We start from the raw sequence: 23224 nt of genomic DNA on the forward strand, positions 1-23224 counted from the left end.
TGTTGAGCAGAGTAACCATACTAATCCATACACTAAAAAAGCATTTTCCAACTCTGTGTTAGTGTTCATTTCCACTGCACTGGAACAAGTTCATGATGAACACTAAATACTAGTTATGTTATTTCTGAATCCATGTGCTTGTAACATATTTTCTTTCTCTCTCCATGAGTAATGTGTCCTGAAAGTCTGACCATACCTTTTCTGCTACACCTTGTATACCATTGACCTTTCTTCTACAAATTACAAAATTACCTAGATTCAACAACAGGAAACCCCCATTAATTGCATGATATGTAACAGTGTTCAATATGAAAATGCTTCTAGTCTTACAGAATGTAGATAACTGGCAGTTTTTGTTCATTATTGTAGCACGCATGTAAATATTAAGCAATGAGCAGTAAATGAAAGTCATGAATCAAAAATTAGCTGGAAATATCACTTTGCCACGAAGAAAAATGATCCTAATCCTACTCCTAATGATCCAACTCCCCAAGACACTATCCAAATTGAACCCTGCCTGGAACAGTTGCGTCCTCCGTCACAGCGGGACCCACCTCCTCTTCCTCAAAATCACCCTCTCCAAACCTTCCAGGAATTTCTGACTTCCAGCCTTGCCTCTCAGTCCTTCTTAAAAAACCTTAATCCTACTCCCAACATCACCACTGCTGAAGCCCAGGCTATCTGTGATCTGAAGGCTGACCGATCCATCGTCATTCTTCCAGCGGACAAGGGTTCCACGACCGTGGTACTTGATCATCGGGAGTATGTGGCTGAGGAACTGCGTCAGCTTTCAGACAACACCACATACGAACTTTGCCAAGGTAATCCCATTCCTGATGTCCAGGTGGAGCTTCAAGGAATCCTCAGAACCTTAGGGCCCCTACAAAACCTTTCACCTGACTCCATCAACCTCCTGACCCCACCGACACCCCACACCCCTACCATCCACCTTCTTCCTAAAATTCACAAACCCAATCATCCCGGCCGCCCCATTGTAGCTGGTTACCAAGCCCCCACAGAACGTATCTCTGCCTACGTAGATCAACACCTTCAACCCATTACATGCAGTCTCCCATCCTTCATCAAAGACACTAACCACTTTCTCGAACGTCTGGAATCCTTACCCAATCTGTTACCCCCACAAACCATCCTTGTAACCATTGATGCCACTTCCTTATACACAAATATCCCGCACATCCAGGGCCTCGCTGCGATGGAGCATTTCCTTTCACACCGATCACCTGCCACCCTGCCTAAAACATCTTTCCTCATTACCTGACCCACAACTTCTTCACTTTTGAAGGCCAGACATACCAACAATTAAAGGGAACAGCCGTTGGTACCAGGACGGTCCCCTTGTACACCAACCTATTCATGGGTCGCTTAGAGGAAGCCTTCTTGGTTACCCAGGCCTGCCAACCCAAAGTTTGGTACAGATTTATTGATGACATCTTCATGATCTGTACTCACAGTGAAGAAGAACTCCAGAATTTCCTCTCCAACCTCAACTCCTTTGGTTCCATCAGATTCACCTGGTCCTAGTCCAAATCCCATGCCACTTTCCTTGACGTTGACCTCCACCTGTCCAATGGCCAGCTTCACATGTCCGTCCACATCAAACCCACCAACAAGCAACAGTACCTCCATTATGACAGCTGCCACCCATTCCACATCAAACGGTCCCTTCCCTACAGCCTAGGTCTTCGTGGCAAAAAAATTTGCTCTGGTCCGGAATCCCTGAACCATTACACCAACAACCTGACAACAGCTTTCGCATCCCGCAACTACCCTCCCGGCCTGGTACAGAAGCAAATAACCAGAGCCACTTCCTCATCCTCTCAAACCCAGAACCTCCCACAGAAGAACCACAAAAGTGACCCACTTGTGACAGGATACTTTCTGGGACTGGATCAGACTCTGAATGTGGCTCTCCAGCAGGGATATGACTTCCTCAAATCCTGCCCTGAAATGAGATCCATCCTTCATGAAATCCTCCCCACTCCACCATAGGTGTCTTTCCGCCGTCCACCTAACCTTCGTAACTTCTTAGTTCATCCCTATGAAATCCCCAAACCACCTTCCCTACCCTCTGGCTCCTACCCTTGTAACTGCCCCCGGTGTAAAACCTGTCCCATGCACCCTCCCACCACCACCTACTCCAGTCCTGTAACCCGGAAGGTGTACACGATCAAAGGCAGTGCCACGTGTGAAAGCACCCACGTGATTTACCAACTGACCTGCCTACACTGTGACGCATTCTATGTGGGAATGATCAGCAACAAACTGTCCTTTTGCATGAATGGACACAGGCAGACAGTGTTTGTTGGTAATGAGGATCACCCTGTGGCTAAACATGCCTTGGTGCACGGCCAGCACATCTTGGCACAGTGTTACACCGTCCGGGTTATCTGGATACTTCCCACTAACACCAACCTATCCAAGCTCCGGAGATGGGAACTTGCTCTTCAATATATCCTCTCTTCCCGTTATCCACCAGGCCTCAATCTCCTCTAATTTCAAGTTGCCGCCACTCATACCTCACCTGTCATTCAACAACATCTTTGCCTCTGCACTTCCGCCTCGACTGACATCTCTGCCCAAACTCTTTGCCTTTGAATATGTCTGCTGGTGTCTGTATATGTGTGGATGGATATGTGTGTGTGTGCGAGTGTATACCCGTCCTTTTTCCCCCTAAGGTAAGTCTTTCCGCTCCCGGGATTGGCATGACTCCTTACCCTCTCCATTAAAACCCACATCCTTTCGTCTTTCCCTCTCCTTCCCTCTTTCCTGACGAAGCAACCGTTGGTTGCGAAAGATAGAATTTTGTGTGTATGTTTGTATTTGTTTGTGTGTCTATCGACGTGCCAGCGCTTTCGTTTGGTAAGTCACATCATCTTTGTTTTTAGATATAAATTAGCTACTTAGTTTGATTCGAAAGCTCCAGTGATTTTCTCTTTCTTATGTTTTTAAAACTAGAAGCTTTCCTACTAATTCTGCCATGTTTATGCTAGCCTCAGTCAGTTCAAACAGGATGCAACATCTGCAAGTCTTTGGAGAAGATCGTCTCTTAGCTTCACAAGTTTTGTGATTACACAAGATATTCAACTAATAGCTGGAGGTCAAATTCCATTCTGGACACCCACCAATAAGCAAATCTAAGAATAGTATGAACCACACACATGAACTTCTCAATACCAGTCCTCAGTTAAGTGCTCAGATAATAATAGAGGCTGCATGGATGGATAAAATCACAGTACATGAAATCATTAATGAGGATTTGTATATGAGGAAAATGTGTGCTAAATCTGTCACAAAATCATTAACTCACAGGAACAGTTTACTTGTTTCCAAGAGGTTTTGAAATGTGGTCAGAATGACAGTGATTTTTATGATACATGGTGCCCGTGAAGCTTGGAAATCATGCTATCTAATGTATTGCTGATGCTAAAGAGTGCTGCTTGTAAACCTGCTAATAATATGTGCCAATATTTCCCCCTTTCTGTCTAAAAATTTAGTTGCAATACTTTCATCTACATCTACATAGATTCTCCGTAAACCACCATGTGGTGTGTGTGGTGGAGGGTACCTCATACCACTACTTGTCATTTCCTTTCCTGTTTGCCTCACAAATAAACAAGGAAAAAAAGATTGTTGTTATGCCTCTGTATAAGCCCTAATTTCTCATATCGTATCTTTGTGGTCCATACCTGCAATATATGCTGGTGGCAGTAGAATTGTTTGGCAGTCAGCTTCAAATGCCAGTTCTCTAAATTTTCTCAATAGTGTTTCTCAGAAGCAACTTCAGCTGCCCTCCAGGGATTCCCATGTGAGTTCCCAAAGCATCTCCATAACACTTAGGTGTTGTTTGAACCTACTGGTAACAAATCTAGCAGCCTGCCTCTGAATTGCTTTAATGTCTTCCTTCGATCTGACCTGGTATGCATCCCAAACACTCAAGCAGTACTCAAGAATAGGTCACACCAGTGTCCTATATGCATTCTCCTTTACAGCTGAACCACGCTTTCCTAAAATTCTCCCAGTAAACCAAAGCTGTTCATTTACCTTTCCTAGCATAGTTCTTACATGCTCTTTCCACCTCATATCACTTTGCAACATTATGCCCAAGTATTTAAACGATTTGACTGTGTTAAGCAGGACATTAGTAATACCATATCCAAACATTACAGGTTTGATCTTCCTACTCATCTACATTAACTTACATTTTTCTGCATTTAGGGCTAGCTGCCATTGATCTTACCAACTGGAAATTTTGTGTAAGTTGTCTTGTACCTTCCAGTCGCTCACCTTTGACACCTTGCCATACACCATGACGTCATCAGCAAATAATCACAGATTGCTGCCCACCCTGTCAGCCAAATCATTTATGTATATAGAGAACAACAGCAGTCCTATCACACTTCTCTGGGGCACTCCTGAGAATATCCTTGTCTCTGATGAACACTCGCCACCAAGGGAAACATGCTGGGTTCTATTATTTAAGAAGTCTTTGAGCCTCTTATATATTTGTGGACTTATTCCATTTCCTCAAACTTTTGTTAACAGCGTGCAATGGGGCACTATGTTAAATGCTTTCCAGAAATCTAGAAACATGGAATCTTCCTGTTTCCCTTCATCCTTAGTTCTCAGTTTATCTTGTGGGAAAAGGGCAAGCTGAGTTTTGCTCAAGTGATTCTTTCTAAAAACATGCTGTTTCATGCACATTAGCTTCTCAGTCTCAAGAAAGTTTATTACATTCAAAATGAGAATATGTTCAAGGATCCTGCAGCAAACAGAAGTTAGAGATATTGGTCTGTAATTGTGCAGTCCATTCTTTTACCTTTCTGACATACTGTGGTAATCTGCACTTTTTGTCAGTCACTTGGGACTTTGCACTGGTCGAGAGATTCACAATAAATGCAAACTAGGTAAGAGACCAATGCTGTAGTGTAATCTTTGTGAAATTGAACAGGGATTCCATCCAGACCTGGCGATTTATTTCCTTTAAAATCCTTCAGTTGTTTCTCCATGCTGGGTATGCTTAAACTATGTTGTCCATGCGGGAATCTGTATGATGGCCAAATGACAGTATTTGTATGATTCCCCTGTGTGAACAAATTCTTGAATGTGAAATTTATAACTTCAGCTTTCATTTTGCTATCTTCTACTGCCACACCATATTGGTCAACAAGGGACTCAATGGAAGCCTTAGACTTGCATATGACCAGCTTTATTGTAACAGCTTGTTAGTAATAAAACATAAGGAAATAAACAATAACATAGTAATAATAATTTTGTATGGCTTAATGGCTACATGCAAGTCTTTCAATTAGATACCACTTCGGTGACTTGGGTGACCTTAATCTACACCATCTGTCCAAATGGGAAAGGGGACCTACAGTTTAACTTGGAAACTGAAGCATGTGTCATTCTTGGCAGCTAATCACATCATTGGGAGATGAATGCTGGATTAAAGGCAGACTGAAAATTTCTACTGTCCAACTGGGACTCTATTCTGTGAACTGTTTCCAGCCAAGCGCTTTACCACTAGTCCGCCGGGCTCAGTCATTAATATAAGAAATAATTATTGTATTTTGTTCTGCATTTGGAAATGCTGTTCAACAGTGATGTGAACTGTTGCAACTCAGCTTTGCTCATTCACTCTCAACTATTTCAGTAACAGTCTGTATGTAAGAGTCCACACATAATACTAGAGGAATGTCACATTGGAATATCTGAAGGCCAGAAATCTTTAAAAGGCAACATCTTCTATGCTTTGTACTTACTGACTTTTGTTAAATAGCCATTATGCTGGTAGACCTCTTTAATTATGTATAAGTGTAAGATAATGACTATAACAAAGAGGGCAGACCCCACCAGCATCACCTCACAAAACCAGAGATGAACATCTGAAATATATCATTTTGAATCTACTTAGGTGTACAGTAATACTAAGAAGTTACATGAAAAGAGATGATCACATGAAACTAGTATTAGGGAAGGCTGATGGAGAACTTAGATTTATTAGAAGGCTTCTGAAAAAGTCTAGTGTATCTGTAAGGAACTTTGCATAAAACATGATTGTACACCCTGTTCTAAACTATTGTTACAGTAATTTGAGTTCTTATCAAGTAAGCAATGAGAGCCAACAAACAATTCAGAGATGTGCTACTGGGACCATAGCAGACTGATTCAGTACGTGTAAAACTGTTATAGAAATCACTGTGGAACTTAAATGGAACGCTAGGGAAAAAGATGTAATTCTTGTGAAACCCTGTTAGGTACATCTGGAAAACCAAGATTCAAAGAAGACTGTGTAACCATTATGCTGCCTCCATTGCATATCTTGTACATAGGTCAGAATATTGACAATATTAGTATGCAGTACTCTTTGCCATGCACTGTACAGCTGCTTGCACAGTATATACACTTATCAGCTAAAACATTATGACTACTGCCTGCCACTAGACTGAATGCCATTTGCTGGTGTTCTGGATGTGTGATGTGGTAAGTAAAGTTTATAAGTGAAGCTGGGACAAATAAGGAATCATACAAGGAATGATATGTGCTGATAATGAGTGGTTAAACAACATTGACAAAAGGGTAGACTGTCGTGTCCTAGCACATGGGAATGAGCATCACATAAACAGAAAAACTGTGCAGCTATTTACAAGCTACTGTTGTTGGCATCTATGGAAAGTGACTGAAGGATCGTGAAACCTGAACAAATGATAAGATATCAGATGCCCACACCCCATCCAACAATGTGGAGGTCAGAAGCTTGCCTGCTCTGTAAAGCAGTACAGGCAGACTGGACAATAAGCAGGGACAAACATGTTCAGGCATACCATTCAGTGAACATTGTTGAATATGGGGCTCCATGGCAAATGACACTTAAATGTTCCCATGTTGACCTAATGTGATCATTGATTACAACTTCAGTGGATGCAGGATCATTGAGACTTAACTATGTATTGATGGAAATGTGTCACATGGGTGAGTGAATCACATTTCTTGTTACAAGTCAGTGGTCATATTATGAAATGCCATCATCCAGATGAAAAGCTGGTCGAAACATACACCATATCGTGGATCCTTCACTTAAAACTGATTCTTGCAAGTACGTGAGCAGGCTTTTTGCAAGATAGTTCATACCTTTGTTCAAGTATCTTCCACTTCATATTTTTTTAGCATTTCCATGATGCTCTCCTGTGAGTCAAACAGAGCTGCTATAATGCTTGCTGTAGTTCTCTGCATACATCCAACATACCCTGTTAGTCCTATTTGGTATGGATTCCACACATTTTGAGAGGTATTCTGCGATTGATTGCACCTGTGTTTCATAAGAAATCTCCTTGTAAACTGACTGCATTTTCTCAGTATCCTACCACTGAACCAAAATCTGCCACCTAATTTACTTTCAACTGACTTACATAATTATTCCACTTTATATCCCCACAAATTGTTATCTCCATATAATTGTTTGAGTTAACTGATTACAGTTGTGATCATTGTTATTGTGGTCATAGGATATTATGTTTTTGTACTTTGTGAAGGTTTTTTTTTTTTTTTTTTTTTTTTTTTTTTTTTTTTTTTTTTTTTTTTTTTTTTTTTTTTTTTTTTTTTTTTTTGCCCCCCCCTTAACATTCAGTGTAAATTGCAAATCTTTTTATCACTTCAAAATCTTATCATGAACTGACAAGAAATTTGTGAAGCTTTATTCAAATAACATTTCATTGTAGATAATTACATCATTCATGAAATGTCTGAAGTTTCTATTTATATTGTCTGCCAGACAGTTAACATAAAACAGTGACAGCAAGTGTCCAGCCCGTTTTCCTGTGGCACACCTAAAGTTACTTCTATATTTGTCAGTGGTAATATATGACTGTGACAGATCTCAGAAAAAGTACTTAGAATCACTAAGTGATGGATGTCAGTGATACTGGATGGTAGTTTTGTGGATCAATTCTGCCATTCGTCATATAGAAAGATGTGACTTCTCCTTTCTTCCAACTAGTGGACACATTTGTAATGTATCTGGGGTATTTTATAATGGAAAGAGGGCTAGCTTAGCTACATACACTAAATAGAATATGACAAGGATTCCATTGCAACTGCAGCAGTTTCTCAATACCACTGACACTAATATCTCTATCAATCACAATTTCAGTGGAGAGAGAGAATTAAGCTGGGATAGTATTCCTGGATTTTCCTTGTGAAGGAACATTTGAAAATGGAGTGAAGTTTCTCTGCTTTTGCTTTGTTACCACCAGTTTTATTTCCTTTGTCATCTATGAGAGTCTGGACTCCAGCACTGGTGTCATTGATAGCTTTTACATGTCACAAGAATTTGTTTTGGCTTTGTCAGAAGTCTTTTAGTAAGATTCAGCTGACACTCAATAATCCTATAGACATAAAGGTGAGAGTAAGCTGTTTATCTGTTTTGGCCAAATGTTGACAACGAAATATGCATTAAAGTCCAGATTTTAAGTGAGATATACAGTGTGTTATGAAAACATAATCATGATTTGGTTTTTGGGTTTAAAAACAACTTGAAGAATTTTACAAGGAGTGAGTGTCACTGAAAAATTTATGTTTTGTTAAGCACTTTTCTTCAGTACCTGGAGACCCTCCATATGTGAATGGAACAGGAAGAAACCCTAATAATTAGTACAATGGGATGTACCCTCTGTCATGCACCTCACAGTGGTTTGCAGACTATAGATGTAGATGTAGATGTAGAATATGTCACATACATGTCAGTTTCTACTGTGTGGGATCTCACTCCTCATATAATCTGTTAGGATTAATCATTTTGTTTGTATGTATTTTTTAATTTTTGGCTGTAACTATTCATTAAGTAACTGCAGTAAAATTAATTTAATGCCAACAGGTATCCTGCTGAAACTCATTGATGATACAACACATCTCCTCTGCAGAGAGCATGTATCTATGAGGGTGTTTATGCACATACTGAAGATTTACAACCATTTCAGTGTTAAAATGGGAAAACACTGAACACATTGAGTACAGAAAATTTGCTTATACAAACACATTCACTGTTTCCTAACAAGAATATGATCACCAGTGGTTCAGAGACTCTACTTGTGGGTTAGGAACTATAAAACCTTAGTAGTGATGGGTTTTTTTGGTGGTGAGATAACTTCCATCATAGTGAAAATATTGTTCATGCTCCAAAGAAATATTCTGCAATATATGTAATATCTACGTATATTGGAAGTTACTGTTACCATTTTGTACATAAATAATGTTATTTATTTATTTTTATATGTAAAATATTAAAACTAAAATAAATAAAAAGTGTTTTTTAAGTTATTGTTCAATTTTATTCATCAGACAGATGCATACCACCACATTAGCTGCCAGTGAGACTATAAAGTGTCAGGCAAGAACTTCTTACAACGTTTCTGCCTCTTTAAATAATTCTACATGTCTAGTGTTGCTTAACTGCACAGTGAGAATTCGTTTACATTTTACAATTTACAGTTGTATTGAGCAATTAATTGATAGAAATTGGTATTTAAATATCTAAGGATGATGTCTGATACTGATTGATCTCAATGGTCTACATGATATCAATGAGTCAATAAATAAGTATGGTAATATTTAACAGAATAATTTTCATATTTCTGGACAGATTGACATTGATCTGCAATGAAGAGCAGCAGAACTACTAGAACCTCAACTGAATAGAGATAATGTTCCATAATTACTAATAATCTTAAAGAACTTTCTTCTATCTATTATCAGTTGCATGTGAGGAAAAATACATAGTGCATGTAAGCAGTAACAAAGATATGTATGTAACTTTGTACAGCAGTGAAATCTAAACTGTATTGAGACTTCATGTCAATTAAAAACTGTCTTTTACCAGGACTGGCAGTGAACTTTTCAGATGAAATGCCTTTACCAAATAAACAACGTGATTACACTTCAATTCCATGATACAAGCTAAAAAAAGGCAAAGGGCTTGGCACACAGTTTTTTTTCTGTCAGGAATTTTCATTTTGCAGAGTGAAAATTTCTACTTAGGTACAAACGCAGTTTAAATTCCCTGATCATGTGGGTCATTGTCCCTAGCTTAATTAATAGACTGAGGTGCTGGACTTTTTTCAGCTTGAATATATTGTTATAGATTAAAGATATTGATGATTAATATTTATGTGGATGAATAGTCACAACTTATCAATGGAAAAATAAGAAGTGTATTTTTGTAACCTGTTTACTCTGAGTGCTATAGGTACCCTATTTATTTATTTATATTTCAAATAAAATGCTTTTTTAAAACTTGATTAGTAGTTTTCAGTAACACAAATTCAGTGATGTTCATACAACACTTTACAGAACACATGCCTCTCTCAATAGTAAAACGTTTTGTGGTATTAAGAAATGGTTGATTATTTCCTATGCCCATTCCAAGTACTTCAAGGAAGCAAAGATCAGGTTTATGGGAAGAGGGAGGGATGATATCATGTTACCTATGATCTGTAAAAACAAACCAAGGCCAAGCAACTGACTACAGAACAGTTGGTGCATAGATGTCATTCAGCTCACCCAGTGTTCGTCAATACTGCCACTATTATTACCACAACCATCATCCGTTTCATATTCCCTGCTGCGTAAGGATGTTTCATTAATTTTTCCATGCATTATGGCCTTCAGCTATACACTTCCATGTTTCTCCTACATACTTTCTGATGCCACACATTTATCTCTCTTTCAATCATCATCTATAGCTTTCTTTCTCTTTTGGAATTCATAAAGAATTTCCTTCTCTGCCTGCCATTTATACACCTGTCTATATGTCCTACACACATTCACTTCATTTTCATTATGGTTGTAATTACAAGTCTGTTCAGTGATCCAGTTGGTTGTTCTCCTGTTACCACATCAGTCTTTCCATTGCTAGTTTTTAATGGTTTTCTCATTAAAGCCATTTCTTACTGCTTTAAGTCAAAACTGATGAAACACACTGATCATCAACTTTCCCTTCCTGACACTCAGAGTTTTGAAACCTCTGCTTATTTTATCAAAAGTACTCAAGGCTGCCCCTTTCTTCTGTTAAATTCTTTCAAGCTCCATTTAGTTGTCATCTTCAAGCAGTGCCATATTCCACTGATTCTTTACCATGTTATCAGGTGCCAAATTAAAGTTTGATTGGGATTTTTTTCCCCAAGTGCTGCTGTTACTGCTGGAAGTTAAGAGTAAAAAACCAACATCCAACTCTCAAAATCAATGTGAGGCTGCATTCAAACAGTGGATTATCTAATACATTACAGAAATAAACTTTCTATAGGGGTGATTATCATTCATCGGTTCAAAAAGTGCTTGTGCAACACATCTCTTCACCAAAGTGATATGTTAGACTACAATGCATGTTTCATTTTGATTAAGTTTCTTAACATTACTACCAGGCAATCACTGCTACTATGGACATGAGAGTTTGAATAACAGATATTTATTATCAATAAGGATCATTAAACAGTTTTATATAACAGTTTGTTGTTTTTGCTCATGTACCACTCATTGTTGAATCATCCATATTCCATCTAATCAAGTATATTTATTCCATAATTCAGGCTTTTCTAGCCATGCTCATAAAACTTTTGGAAATCACTGGATGCATGCTACAATACATTCAAATTAAACTAATTCCATTGACTATATTACCCAGAACTTCCCACAGACAATTCTTATAAACTCAGTCCTATCACTGATCATCTCCAACAAAAATAAAAAATGTTTACACTTCATAACTAAGGTTATATCCTGCTCGATTCCCTCCCTTTCAAAACTAATGGAACTAACATCCAGCTTCACCCAGAAACAGAAATAACTCTTCTTTGTTCTGAAGTATATTTGTTGTCTCAAGTTTGTTAACTTCTATTTTCTCCACATTCTAATGTACAACAATGTTAGTCATAAGAAATGCCTTTTATGATACCTATCTTTTAATCATACCTGTATTTTAAAGACATTTCTTTTCCACTTGATGATTCTACTAAGAAAACAGTCTTTGGATGTGGAATCCCTGTAATTTTGTATGGACTTTCATAACAATGTAAAAATGTACTCATTTCTTTCCTTAACTGTGAACTGTGATGAAAGGCTTTCACTAGCACCACATTATTAAGTTTAAAATTAGGTCAATGTAACAGTATTTCCCTTTATATAACCAATCTAATGTAAGCACACTTAAACTAAGGTGGCCAACTGGCTAACACATTTAAAAAATTCCTTTTCTATAATTAAGTATAATTAAATACTGAATCCCAATCTAATAATTATGTGTATTAACATGCATTATGCAGTGACCCAAATTCATCTTAACACTGTTTTTTCTTTCAACAATAAACAAATAACTGGATAAAAATTTCATTGTGTCATCTAATTAAAGAGAGTAAGTAGATAAAATCATTAAATCTTAACCAACATTCTAAATTAAAAACACTTCCAGTTCATATATTGGTTTTCAAGAGGTATACCATATCTGACATGCACTATGATATCCTCAGCATTAAATAACCAAACTACCTCCAGGATCTGGTCAATATACATACCTTAAATCTAGGCTCTTGACTCTTTCTCTTAATAGTACTCTTATTGGTCCATTCAAATACAGCTTCCTATTCAGATACTTTTCGCAGTAGCAACACAAATTACAAAATGCTGTGGTACATTCACACATATTCGACCTCCCCTTACATAGACTGTACTCAAGTCTCAAATCTTAATCAGCATCATTACAGTTTAAGTACAATTCAAAGCTAGGTTTCCAACATTAGTGCACTCCCACTGATACATAAATATTTGGTAAAAAGGTGCTTCTGTAATCTTAGTTAAGTTGTCCCAAATTTTCTGTCATTCATTCTCTGGTCTATCTGTTTCCACATTAGAATAACATGTATCTACAGATGATTCAGCCCTTTCTCATGTTTTACTATCAACTAAATCAACTACAGACTCCTACAAAATAGCAATTGTGGCTACATCCAAATCTTTGCTTCATTCCAGTGCTCTGAATCCGACTTGAAAGCCTGAGATTTGTTCATGCATTGTTTTAAATGCCTGCTCATTAAAATCTTTTAATTATTTAAAGTGTATTTATATTTTTTTATTTGTCATATGGCAACAACAGCAATCATTGACAGGTACATAAATTTTAATTTTACATGTATATCTAGTTAAGTATTTACAAATAGTTTAGTTTTACTCTTTGGTGTAAATTTTACACACATTTTTAAATTGTGAAAATTACTAACTTAATATTACTGACTACTTTAACTGATACAATTGCAATTTTTAAAAAAGACAAATACATTTAATCATAGTTCAATATCTAATGATTGCAGCCAACTAACAGCAGAGTGAGTGGCATTAATAAAGTAACTAAATAGTCCAGGATACTTCCTCTGAGGGCAGTCTCTAACAATATGTTGAACAGTTTGTTCTTGGGCCCCACAATCACAGGCTGGAGAATCTTGGAGTCCCCATTTGTGCATCATAGTGTTGCACCTGGCATGGTCAGTTCTTATTCTGTTCGGCCTTGTTCACACACTTCTCTGCAGATGAAATCCTGGTAGGCTGGCAGTGGAGCTTGGACACCGTGATGTGTTACTGTTGCAGCATTCCGCCTCTCACGCCGCTCTTCTTTAATGTCTAACTTCTTATTGTTTCTTCCATTACACCACAGTGGATTGTAAGATCTGTGGGAGGTTTGTTTAAGACTGTACGAATTGTGAGGTCTTGTGGGTAGTCAGGGTGGTGTAGTTTCCTCCATTCTCAATTGATTGCTTCTTGGCACCATAATTCAGGTGGTGGGATGTTGCTGATGGTGTGCAGCCAGGGGATCAGGGTGGATTTTAATGTGCCTGTAATAATCCTCATTGACTCATTCAGGTGTACGACCAGCTTCCTCGTGTGGGCATTGTGTTGCCATACTGGAGCACAGTATTCAGCAACTGACAAGGGAACCTCCCCATTGCACCCCCCTCAGATTTAGTTATAAGTTGGCACAGTGGATAGGCCTTGAAAAACTGAACACAGATCGATCGAGAAAACAGGAAGAAGTTGTGTGGAACTGTGAAAAAAATAAGCAAAATATACAAACTGAGTAGTCAATGCATAAGGTAGGCAACATAAAGGTTCATGTTAGCTCAGGAGCGCCGTGGTCTCGTGGTTAGCGTGGGTAGCTGCGGAACGAGAGGTCCTTGGTTCAAGTCTTCCCTCGAGTGAAAAGTTTACTTTATTTTCGCAAAATTATGATCTGTCTGTTAGTTCATTGACATCTCTGTTCACTGTAATAAGTTTAGTGTCTGTGTTTTGTGACCGCACCGCAAAACCGTGTGATTAGTAGACAAAAGGACGTGCCTCTCCAATGGGAACCGAAAACATTTGATCGCAAGGTCATAGGTCAACCGATTCCTCCACAGGATAACACGTCTGATATATTCTATGCAACACTGGTGATGGCATGTGCATCACATGACAGGAATATGTTATTGACCCACCTAACATGTACACTTGGCAAATGGGTAAAAAGATTCTTCTACCTTGCCCGATTTTGGTTTTCTTGTTTAGGTGTAGCAACCCCATACTACGGCGCAGTTACCTCGCATTGGACGAACGGATGGACAGATAATAATAATTGTCTGAAAATAAAAAAATTAAACTTTTCACTCGAGGGGAGACTTGAACCAAGGACCTCTTGTTCCGCAGCTGCTCACGCTAACCACGGTACCACGGCACTCCCGAGCTCACATTATCCTTGATGTTGCCTATCTTGCGCATGGACTACTCAGTTTGTATATTTTGCTTATTTTTTTCATAGTTCCACACAGCTTCTTCCTGTTTCCTCAACTGATCTGTGTTCAGTTTTTCAAGGCCTATCCACTGTGCCAACTTATAACTAAATCTGAGGGGGGTGCGATGGGGAGGTTCCCTTGTGAGTATACAGGCCTAAATATTGCAGTATGTAGAGTCAATGCATTTGCACCCCATGTTGTACCAGCTAGTTTCTTTATGATGTTGTTTCAGCTCTTTAGTTTTTGGCTTGTTTTTTGCAAATGTCAGAGACCGATCTAGTGTGATACCAAGTTATTAAGGCTGGAAATTAGGTCTAACCTTTTGTTGGCAGAATCACATTCAGCTACTGGTTTGCAATTCTGTTGTTTAGATGGAATGCACAGACTTCTGTCTTTGCTGCATTTTGCTGGAGTCTCCATGCTTTGTAGTATGTGTTGAGAGTTTCTAAGTCTCTAAATAACATAGCTTCTCCTTCCTCAAGTGTGCTGGTTTGTACGGCTATGGAGGTCGTCCGCATAGCAAAACTTTTCACTAGCAGTGTTTGGCATGTCACTAGTGTACAGATTGAAAAGTAGTGGTGCTAGGATGGACCCTTGGAGGAGCCCATTTTTCAAGGTAAATGACTCGCTCTGTTTTTGTCCAATGCTAACCTTGAAGAAACAGTTGGTTAACATATTTCCCATAAGTGTCGTCAGTTTGTTACTTGGGACATGCTTTTTTAACTTCAGCAAGAGTTAATGTAGCCACACAGTGTCATATGCTGCTGACAGATCAACAAAGGCCACTGATGTAATCAGTTTCTTTTGGAATCCAGCCTCAATGTAGGATGTTAAGGCTAGGACATGCTCACATCAGCTCCACTTGCTTCTGAACCCAGCCTGATATGTTGGGGTTATGTTATTTATTATTCCTTGTGTCCTGTTATGGATGAGTTGTTCCAGTAGTTTGAAGCACATGCTCAACAGTGCATTTGGCTGGTAAATTGAGGGGTCATGTACTAGCTTTCCAGATTTGAGGATTGCTAATGTGTGTGCGATCATGAACTGTTGAGGCACCCTTCCGGTCTTGAGCATATCATTGTAGAACTTCTTCAGCCAAGTTCTTCCATGTTTCCCTATATTTTTTATAAATTCAGGGAATATTCCATCCAGTCCTGCAGCTTTTCTCATTTTCATTGTTTTGATGGCTCCATTTACATCTCTTTAAGAAAGGGAGTCTGATAGTGTAGTGTTATAATGGAGGTGTCTATTGACTTCATTCAGTTCATTCTTTACTTTTTCTTTCATGGTTGTGTCTACAGGGACCTTCTCAGCTCTTGATTTTATGTGTAGTGCCAGTCCTGTTGGCATTATCTTCAGCTGTTGATTGCAGACGTTGTCTGCAGTGTCAAGTTTTCTTAATAATCACCACGCCTTTCTGCTTGAATGAGGGAAATTTAAATTAGACATCAGGTCCATCCATTTCTGCTTTCTTGCTTTGTTCAGCTGTTCTAGTATTATTTTACCAGTATCAGGGTTTTCAGTTTGTTGGTATTCTTCATAAAAGTTTTCTACTGTGTCGTCCCATCAAGGGATATATTGTTCCTTGAGCCCTTGAGGTATATTAGGTTTGGGTGCACCAATTATAAGTCCCACAAATCTTTTGTAGTTTTCTGCTTTTGGGGCTACCCAGCGTAGGTTGCTGTCAATTTCCCATGTATACTGATCCCAGTTAGCTTTCTTGAAATTCCATCTTGGCTTCTTAATGTAATTTATTATGGGTATCTCCAGCCCTGTTTTCATTATTGTTGGGTGGTGTTAGATTCTTGGGAATCCTTTAGGGCTTTCCTTGTATGACTCAAGGGGAGTGTGTTTTCATCAGTGGAGAGGAAACACAGGTCAGGATTAGTGTTGGTGTGCCACCAAACAGAGCGAAAGGTTTTCAGTTCTTTGACATCATAGCTGAGATAGAGTTTTTCTCCTTCTGCCCATTCCACTAATTTTTCTCCATTTATGTCATGGTTTGTATAACCCCAGGTTGTGTGGTAGCTGTTGAAATCACCTAGTTATATGCATGGCAGGGGTACAGATGGCAAGGCTGGGGTGGGCCACTGGATGTTCGGTGGTTTTTAGACTGAGGCAACAGTTAAGCCACTCACCTCCAGAGTTAACACTCCTTTAATATCATAAACGCTGTTTTGCGTCTTGCATTGATGGAGCCATTTCTAGACCTGTAACCTTTCCCTTTGCTATATTGTCTTCATTTAGATGGGATTCCTGGAGGGATATGATATCAGCTTCATCTTGGAGGTTGTGTACACATTGCACATGTTGTTTAAAGTCAGTGTTAACCTCTCTAAGTTGATCATTTATTTCCTTTTGAACTAAATCACATTGTTTCATTGTTTTCAAATTTATTTATCTGGTAAGGTGGAAAGTATCATCTGTATCTGGAAGATGCTGTTCTGTATCTCCTGCATTTCCTTCTGTGACTCAAATATATGGTGTTTTGTGTCATGTTTGTTGTTTTTATTTCAATTTTTAGTTCTGTTTTTAGTATTCTTTATTTCATTTTTTATATCATTGGCCACTTGTTCACTAAATGCTTTAAACCACTGCAGGACATCTGAATTCCCTCTTCTCATCACGACTGGCTTACAGTATCTACAATAACACATGTCTAACATGTTGGTCCTAGCTTAATACACTTAATATTGTAACAAGTGCTGCTGTAGTAAACCTACAAACCCCGGTTTCAAAATCACTTGCAATTTACCCCACAAAACCCTCACACACACACACACACACACACACACACACACACACACACACACACACACAGCACACATAAAAACTTTTGCAAACCAATTACCTCAGATTGTATATAAGTCACCAGAATCTTACCGAATCTTACAGTGTGTAGATGCTGAAGGGGAAGCTGGATCAGTATGTAAGCCACTGCATTGCTGACTATGAATGTGCCATAGATACTGCCACCACTGTAGATCGATGTGCTGCAGCTGAAATCTGTAACTGCTGATCACAGAGCTAGAAATTGATTTTGCCATGGAGCATAATCTCAGCTATTAATCTCCATTACCACTGACAACAGATATAAAAAAGCTGTGTACTCAGAACTCACCAATTCTCTTTAAAATTTCAAAATGCTGTTTATTATTTTTGTTCTATGCAAATTTTATTGACTCCCAGCTGTATTTGTTCTGGGTTGATGTCAACAGTCACCACATGTGATGTTCCACTGGTTCTTTATTGTGATGTCAGATGGCAAAGTAAAGTCTGATCAGGAGCTAAGACTTCCTGTTTTTTAATCATGCTCACCTTACTACTTCAGCACAACTGTTAGCATCTTCTGATCAAACTTCATTTCTCATAGTGCTGCAGTTACTGCTGGAAATTAAGAGTACAAATCCAACATCCAATATTCAAATGTCTCACATAATGTACTCTTGTTTACAATAACAGTGCTTTACAAAGTTATTAAATCATGCAGAACATTGCAAAAACATTGATAAGAGCAAAGTCCAAAAACATTCTGTCTTAATTAACAGATGTCAATTGAATGTATCTATACAAATTTTCTCTTGTCCCCATACATCATAAGCATATAAGCATTGATATAGCCGTTCTTCCTCTATGGCACACACCATATATCCAATGCAGGAACCAACAACATGGTATAAATGACCTGACCAGCAAGTATCATTAACATGGACAAAGTTTATCATCATTCCGACTAGATATGCTGCACCCATCTCACATTACATGCGTATAAGTAAAACATGCAGCCAAACATTCCAATCAATGGCAATCATCATTGGTCAGTTTGAAAAATGCTTGTGCAACACATCACTTCACTAAAGTTTTATGTTACTCTACACTGGTCTGAATAATAAAAAAGGGCTCATTAACTGATTATATAACTTCGGGGCCAGTTTGTACTTTCTTAATATGTTGGTAAAAAATTTGTGAAGGGTTATTATAAATGGCTTTCACATCTGCTTACAACCTTATTCTATTAAATGTTTTGGCTATACTAGAGGCAAACAGTAAAAACTCATTAGCAAAACAAAGGTGATTCAGTTATTTTTCATTAAAATATATTCTTTATTTGTTTTCCTGTTCTGGGATCTGCACATATCCTCTAGGATTGCTGAGGATAGCTTTAGTGATATGTAATCTCCTTCCTTCCTCTTCTTACAGTTCTAAGTTTATCACTATCCTGATGTAAAATGCAAACTGTAATATTCGTATACACATCTTTTTCAGTTTGCTCATGTAGATTGAGCCATTGTCTTGTTTCAATGTTCTGGAACCAATTAAATATGGTATTTTCATTTAATTTATGTGACTTTGAGGTTACAAAAACGCATTTTATATTATTTTATTGGCACTTTGCAACTACTTGTCCAAGTGGAACAGATTATCAGCATTACATATCAAACGATATATGACTTTATATCGTTGTAGTGATTCAAGAATTTCTGTGTAAATTCTACAGCCACTCAGCCTTCTACCATCTTGAACACACGGTATTCTGTATATGAGTATAGGATGGTAGATTCCTACCTACTGCATGTCACATGTTTGTGTGTGCAGGCTTAAAATCAGTTGCGGGAAGAAAGTAGACGCAGCAGACAAACGGCACCAACAAGTACCTGTCGGGCAATCCATAGATGTTTTAGTGAGTGTTTAATGAAGAACCATGGAGTTTATATGGAGTTATGTGCTTATTTTGTCATTGACTATTGTTATTAAAACAAAGACAGTTGAAAAATAACTCTTGAAAGCTCTTGGCGTAAGCTTGCTATAGGCAAGATTATTTTCTGATTCATGTTAAGAAAAGTTATGGTATTTAAGCCAACTTTCTTTTAACTGTAACTCAATTAGTGTCTGACATTTGGCTGTATGAGAGACTTACTGGAAGTTATATATTTACGTGGAAAGTAGGAGCTTTATTGTATATGAAAGTCAAATACATCGTTATTTGATGAAAAGCAAAGTTCGTATGCCTACTTATTACATAAGTATTAAGAGTCTAAAAATTCCAGTACCTAGCATTATTCGATGGAGAAGAAGTTAAGAGGGTTTCCAGCAGCTGGGCAGTCAGTAAATAAGAGTGGCTGCAAATTCCAAGTAAGTCACTTTATAAAGAAGTGGAAAGTGGTTTGGGGGAATAAATCGAAATAATCCAGATTCACACTCATTCTTTAAGTTAGAACGTTAGACCACCAGACGTCTGCTTCTGTGTTCTGAAAAATTATATTGAGCCAAGATGTATTTCCTTAAATACAATAGCTCATTTTCAGTTCTATAAAGGCTCCTCTATTGACAAAGCGGAATATGATTCCATGAACTTCATTTCAGTAGAACTAAACAAGAAAAATTATACTGTCAGCATGTCCTTGGTCTTGCCAAGGCTTTGATTGTGCAGATCCCTACTAGCACATTAAAGGCATTTGCCTTGCATGGATTGTATCTTATCATAAAAGTAGAAACAAAGGGTAACTTTATCACATAATATAATAGAAATAAGATTAAATTCTGAGTGGGGAACATCAAATGTCATGTCCCACTAGGTTCATTGTTTGACCAACTCCCATTCATGACTTAAGTAAATGATTTCTGTGGGACACTGGAGCACTCAGAAAACTGTGATGTCTGCTGATGATACTAGTATACCAACGAAGGGTCTATACAGATCTGTAACAACCTCAGCTAGGGGAATAATGGAGCAGACTTTAAACTGGTTCATACCAAGACTCTCAGACTTTTATCATACAAAGACATATTCTGCAATTGCAAACAAATAAAAATTATTTACAGGCACCAGTACCCAGAAATGACAGGGGCCATGTGTGTTTGAATTGTGATATGTGAATACATGTCTGTTTTTCCTAATCTGAAGAAGAAATATCTCTGATAGCTTAAACTACTTTTAAATATGTCTGTTTGCCACTCTGCGCCTCCTGGAGGTGATGAGCAGCAATCTGTCCTAATTTATACTGTTCTTATTACAAGCACCAGAAATAGAGGTCAATTGAACATGTCTGATGAGGCTTTGTGTGACTCGTTTAGGCAATCAGATGGATAATAATCTGAGATGGCACCAGTAAATGGATAAGTTAACCAAAAAGCTCAGTTCTACCTGCTTTGCATTTAGAAACCTCTCTCATTTCATCTAAGGGAAACGGGAATATGGATAACTGTATACACAACAAACTGTTCCCATGAATGTTTATATGTACATATATTTCAGCACAAAGGAAGATACACGTGTACACTGTACGAGGTACAAAGGCTGACTGGAACATTTACATGGCAGCTCGTCAGAACAGTTAGAGTTCAAAGATCATGCTTTACATGGTCAATGTGACCTATCGACACCACACATCAATCTGCATACAATATTGTTAACATACTACCACTCAGTGTGTCCTATGGTATGGCATAATCTTCTGGGGCAGTACAGCCAACGTCAAAAAAGTATTTATTCTACATAAGTTTTCTGTAAGAATATTGTGTAAATTTGATAACCATACCTCTTACAGAAGCCATTTCTGGGAGCTAGGCATACTTACACTTACATGTCTATATATACAGTTTCTAATGAAGACATTACAAAAATCCCATGTCATGCAGGAGATGCACAACACTACAATAACAGATGTGGGAAAAGTAATTGTATTGTACAAGTTAAAGTACATATAAATGTGGAGGAAATGATAGATCTTGTATCACTTTATATACTGAAATTATCTGCATTATCAGGTCAATATACTTCCAATTACATGTACAACAAAGTTATACTTAATGTTTCTGTAGTTTAACACTACAACTGCCAGAAACTCACTATTTTATTTTTCATATTAATCTAGTGGCTGATTGTTCAAGGCTCACTTACAGTCAGCCAATCAGGAAAAACAAAACTGTATAAGCAACAGTTGTCTACATGAGACTTTAATGTCATCTCACAGTGCAGAGACCCATTGAACAAACAGCTGAATTTTTGAAAAACTAGAGTAAGGAGAGCATCATGGATATGAAACACATTGGGGAAATTATAAATTACCAACATTACTAGATATTACACCACCATATATGCAGAGTGGGGAAATTTTTCCATTAGAAGATCAACAATGGCAAATTACCAAGAAAGAAAAATCAAATAAAATGACAAAAGAAACTTGATTCAAAGAGCCCATAGCATCACTCTGGAAGTTTCAGCTTGCTGTGGACACATGGTGGTGATGTATGTGATGCTGGGCAAAAACATTTTCCACAGAGTATTCAGTTCAATGCATTCATACCTAAGGCAGATTTACATCCTGTTAGTTTTAGTAAGAGTTTTAGAGGTATAGTGCCATCAGTATGGGCAAATGGTGAAAAGATCTGTTTTGCTGCTAATCGTTTGAATGGAGATGTCTACAATTGAGGTATACAACAAGATGAAGGAAGAATGATGTATGCTGAATTTGAAGTGGCCATTTTGGCACAGTATGCAACTGAACTCGGGCTCGTTTACTAACTATTTTTCACATGGCTCATCTGTAAAGGGGGTTGGTAGTAAACGGTTGCATTTGCGCCCCTATTATTGAGTCTGATATTGGTTGGGTTTTGAAGAGCAGTGAATTGAACTATAAACGTTCAGATTGAAATTTATTTATTCAAAAGAAACACTTTAACGTTGTGGCCATGCATTTTTTAAGTTCACAAATAATAATCGGTGCAATTCGTACACTGTTTGTCTCACACCCACACACTTTCACTTTGTTCCTTCGCATACCCTGGCGTCCATGCTTGCACTCGTGGCACTTTGCCGCTCCAAACTCACTACCACAACGGCCAACGACAAAAGACCACGATTTTCCCACTCATATCCACAGTCCTGAGTCGGGGCACATGACACCACAGTAGTCAAAATAATCACTAAACATGGCCACAATTCGTTTACAAGATTTTATAATATTTAAATACTTAAATCTAAATACATTATATAATTTTACAAATTATCACCACACTTATATAATTCATTGCAATTAAAAGAAAACCAAAACACTATCCAACGGAACTACAACGTCCATCAAGACACAAAACAAGTATTTTCTGGTCTATTTTGCCCAGCATATTATCTCTGCTGCTGTGCTTTAAATTTTAAATTACTTGAAAGAGTTCCATATTATCCCCTGTTACCTTACATACCCCCACTTCATGGAGACATTACCTTAGTAACGGCAACTTGAAGTAGCACCAAATGGAGTGAACCCATATTACTTTGTATATTAAACATTTTAATTATAACTATAATGGCACGAAAACATGTAGAACAGTGTTATAGTGGTGAGTTAATCAGTGTAAGTACTGTCATTAGAAAACATATATACATAATCCAACAATGTATC

General features: G+C 38.0%; 1 protein-coding gene and 1 long non-coding RNA gene across 2 annotated transcripts in view; one reads left to right on the forward strand and one right to left on the reverse strand.

The window, feature by feature from the left end:
- LOC126457782 (nose resistant to fluoxetine protein 6-like) overlaps positions 1 to 9251 on the forward strand; it is a 185605-nt gene extending 176354 nt beyond the window's left edge. Inside the window, exon 14 of the mRNA XM_050094368.1 lies at positions 8894 to 9251. The gene's annotated coding sequence lies outside the window, so the exon portion shown is untranslated. The remainder of the gene's footprint in view (positions 1 to 8893) is intronic.
- LOC126457783 (uncharacterized) overlaps positions 1 to 23224 on the reverse strand; it is an 83686-nt gene that overhangs the window by 40799 nt on the left and 19663 nt on the right. The gene's annotated exons all lie outside the window — the stretch shown is intronic.

Source organism: Schistocerca serialis, chromosome 2 (assembly GCF_023864345.2).
Source record: "Schistocerca serialis cubense isolate TAMUIC-IGC-003099 chromosome 2, iqSchSeri2.2, whole genome shotgun sequence".
NCBI lineage: Eukaryota > Metazoa > Arthropoda > Insecta > Orthoptera > Acrididae > Schistocerca > Schistocerca serialis.